The following is a 4,526-nucleotide window of genomic DNA, read 5'->3' as shown; positions in this document are numbered from 1 at the left end:
GCTGGAATTATAGGCACGTGCCACCATGCCCAGCTAATTTTTTAATTTACTGTAAAGATGAGGTCTCACCAAGTTGCTCAGGCTGGGTTCGACCCCGTGAACTCAGGCAATCCTCTTACCTCAATCTCTCAAAGTGCTAGGATTATAGGCATGAGCCACCACGCCTGGCCAAGCCTTGTTTAAATCATGCAAGACCCAGATGATATACCCAGAGTAGATGCAGAAAGAAACACGTAGAACATCATGATAGGAAAAATACATTTAAAAAAGAATTAAAGTTTTCTCAGAGCTTAGGGTTTTTTAAAAAAATCCAGAGTTTGCAACATATTTGCTGATTCTTTTATATCCCCCCCAAAGTAAATCTTTCACAAAGCATAAACTCATGATGAAATACATGTCTATTGTTACTATGTAGTGCTATTTTTCTGAACAATCACTATCACCACTTAGCCATTTAGGGAAAGGAAATGATGATTTCACGGGAAATAATTAGTGTATTGGAGGTGAGGTTTCACTGTGCATACCAATAGCTCCAAGGCTCTGCACTATTGTTTGAAATTTGCTTCTTTGCCTCTTGCACTAGCTACCTATGATATCAAAGTTTAGTGTAATCAAGTCACCAACAGATAAGTATATTCCATATGCAGTAGAATTCTCAGCCCTATGAACTTAGCCTTGACTGAGAATCAAAGGGTCTGCCTTGGATTCAGTAGAGAGTATTGATAAATGCCGTTCTTGCCTTATGTGGGCTTCCATGTATGAGTTCAGGATGAAAAATAATTACACTTATAACAAGCATCATACATGGGCAGGCTACCATTGTGCTGTGCATTCCTTAACTCTGTTATTCTTCATCACCGCTTTATAATGTCAGCAGGAGTGTCCATGTTGTGGTTGAGTATAAGTACCTTACCCAAGAGCATAAGAGTGGAGCCAGGATTCAAGCTCTCTTCCCCCCAATTCCCATGCACTTTCAATGATGTATCACACTGCTCAGAGTAAAGGCTGTATACAGAAAGACAAATGTCTGAGAACTCACAGAAACCACTGACTAAAGAAGAACATGTTGTTAAAGAACTGTACACAAAACCCACTTCAGGTACAGTGACTCAAAGCGCTCTTAGAATGAAGTTGCATCTTACATGGGGTTTGGAATGTAAAGTCAATGTAGAAAGTGAAAACTATAGCAAGAGAAGTCCAACACAGCCCTACTCTTCTCTCACGTTGGAACAGAGACTGACCTTAGGCTGAGCTCCAGATAAAGTCATGGGTTTGTCTTTACAAGGCATAGATGGAAAAAAATGTGTCGTTGAATGCTAGAATCATATTCAGCTTGGTGATATACTCTTGCTCTGAAACTACAGCAGTTGTTCAGTTTGCTTCTCCCTCACTAAGGGCCAGAAAGGGGGGAAAACAACCCATCACCTGCATGATCTAGTGATTTTCTCTCTTTCCATTTTTCTAAGCAAAATAACTTCCTTTGCCTAAGCCAAGTGTGCATATAGTGAAATTACATTCTAGTGATGTAGTCTTGAATTTCCTGTCTATACTGAAGAGTTGATGGCATGTGCTGGGCATAGATTGTTAGAAAGAGCCACGTAGAAGGTGAAGACTGTCCATGGTGTTATCTACCTTTTTATAGGTAGCTGTGAGATCTGAGCAAATGGAAATGACTTCAATAAACTGGGCAGTTGAATACATCGATATGCAATCTCAGGGAATATACTGCCCATAATGGAACATACTGATAATATTTAATAAATGAGCAAGGCTCCCCAAACCACAGATGGGCCTCTGTTCTGGAAGTCATCTGATTGAACTTTACATATTATTCTAGTTATCTTACCTTAAATTTTTTATTATATTGTTAATGATCATTCTATTTTAATGCCAAATCATTTTAATATTTTCCCTGTACATTTCCCTAATCAGCTGTTACCCACTAAGACACATTTGAAAGAACAAAAAAATTCTCATTACCCTAGTTGAGAGGATGATTGGTTAAAAAAGAAGAATACAGAAAATACTATAGACTGTCAGTTTCCCAAAGTGTAGTGGGGGTGAACAAAAGTTTATTAAAAATAAATAATACTAGACACAACATGCATAGCTCATTACACTGGGGCATATTTTTGATTAGGGCAATGCTAGACAACAGCTCTTCAAATGAGATTTGACAGCAGGTAAATTACACAGTGTAAGGGTTTAAGTTGATCTACAGAACAACAGTGTCTTGATCATAAATAGGATTTGTGTGCTGGAAAATACATTCCATCATTAATGAAATAGACAAATGAACTGAAAAACATCATATTGCACCATAGTTTTAAGTAGCTTACCTTAGCAATGTAATATGGTTAGCAAGTCATGCATAAAACCCTGTAAAAGCTCATTAAGACAGGATCAGTTTATTCAAAACAGCACATATTTCAAGTAACTGTTCTTCCTTAGCCAATTCCAGACACTACTGTTTAACAACATGGACTAAAATAATGGGAAATAAGGCAACTGCAATTCATTATAGGTTGTGTCCCTCTAGAATGCTTGCATTTTAAATTGGTAATACCAAGGACTCCACACATTTTATGTTGGTAAAGCTCTTTGAAAGTCATCTACTGGCACTGCCCATCTATCACTCTGTCAAAATTCTTAAAAAAAATCTTTTATAGCCTGGGGCCCTTCAACTTTGGGCAGAGAACTTCTAAAAATGGCAGACTCACTCTGTTTTGAGGAGTCTTATTGCTTTATTTGGTTATTAGTATGAAGTAACCTTACTGTACAGGCAGTGGTTAGATTTCTGGACAGCTGAAAGTTTAGGAGCAATATGCTTATGAAAGATGGCCATCATTTACTAAGTGGTATATTGAGAAGGTTGCATGTATCAAGTTGGACAGCAATATCTGCATTTGCAGAATCCACAATTTCAAAGATAATTTCTTACAAAGATCTCAAGTCACCAATACATCATCCAAAATATCAATAGCTATGAAATCTGCCAGTTGCCCAGAATTTAAAGACTCCTCTTTAAAAAAAGAGCTGTCATTTATACAATGTTCTCAGCCACACATAAGTGGATGGCTCAGGACAGAATTTGCAGGTGTTTAAAGCACTTTGCAAACTCACAAGTATGTGCATGTGCATGGGCTTCACTTGTTATTTGTGACCCTAATGCCAATCCCTTATACAGCAGATTCAGATGTGCTTTTCTTTGGGCCATTACCTCTCCCCGATTCCTGTGTTCTTGGTGGAACTGTCAATCACGGTGATATTTCCTCCAATCCTGACCAAGAAAGGCGGCCTCATGACCCAACCGAATCACATGGGTACTGATTCCTCATGCACTTGTAGAAGCTGCATCTCATGGGATCCTCCTAGTGACTCCCTGAGACAACACTGGGAAAACCTGTGCTTTACAGCAGACTCTAGAATGGTACACCCAAGACTAATGTAACACAGCAGTCGTGCCAGGACTGGGATTCAAGTGCAGATTTCCTGAGGCCCAACTCCCCTGGGTTTTCCCACACCCACAAGCTATGGCCTTTATCACTGCCAACTTTTTTGCATGTAGATTTGCGGTTTAGGTTTGGAGGCAAGAGATATACTCTTTTGATTTTATTTTGTTTCATCATATGATGTGGGAGATGATTGCAAGTTTTGACTTCATAGCATTCCTGTCCCTATTTTAAGAGTAACAGCACTCTGCTTATATTTGGGCCATTACCTTTCCCCTATTCCCTGTGGTCTTGGTGGAACTGTCAATCACAATGTTATTTTCTCCAGTCCTGCCCAAGAGAGGCGGGCTTATGACCTAACCTAAGCCAATCACAAGCTTTCTCCTGGCAACAGGCATCAAGATGCAAGGGGCAAGTGAATGGAAGGTGAGTGGAGAGGTCTTATTCTATTATTCCATTGGTTCTGTCAAAAATAGAGTCTCTGAGAGTTCATGGCTGGAGTTCCCAGAACTGAACTTGTTCCTGTCTTTTCTGAGACCCAGCTGTCAAATTTTAAATGTGCAAACAATGTCTGGCATTCATTCAATGATTCTCTTATTGCTTTAGTGGGTAGTTGTTATCTATCCTTCAATCACAGAATCCTGAGCAGGTCAGTGAGAACATTGCTTTGAACTGGTCCAAATCTGTGTGGACCCAGACTCAGCCAGCTTATCTGCATCTGCCTGCCTTGGACAGACCAGAAAGAAAAGTGGATTGTGCATTATCAAGGGCAGAAAGTATGAAAAAGAACTTGAACTACAAACATATTAGTCTGGCAATAAAGAAAAAATGGGGGCAAATTGTTTCCCAAGATTCCTTCTTTATTAGGGAGCATTGTATAATTTGTCCAAGCTGAGGAAGCTGGCTGTGAAGAAAAGAACATTTTGGGGTATCACAGAGAGTATAAATCTCAGAGTCAGACTGTTTGGGTCCAGCCCTCAATACCATACCTTACTGCATGACTGCACATAATTTACTTTCTCTCACTAAGACTCAGTTTGTAATGCAGTAAAATGGGGATCACAGGGGAAAAAA

This window comes from Carlito syrichta, unplaced genomic scaffold (genome assembly GCF_000164805.1).
Source record: "Carlito syrichta isolate Samal-C Ts95f unplaced genomic scaffold, Tarsius_syrichta-2.0.1 Scaffold89682, whole genome shotgun sequence".
NCBI classification, from domain to species: Eukaryota; Metazoa; Chordata; class Mammalia; order Primates; family Tarsiidae; genus Carlito; species Carlito syrichta.
The sequence above is the reverse complement of the archived record's forward strand: the minus strand, read 5'-3'. Positions refer to the sequence as shown.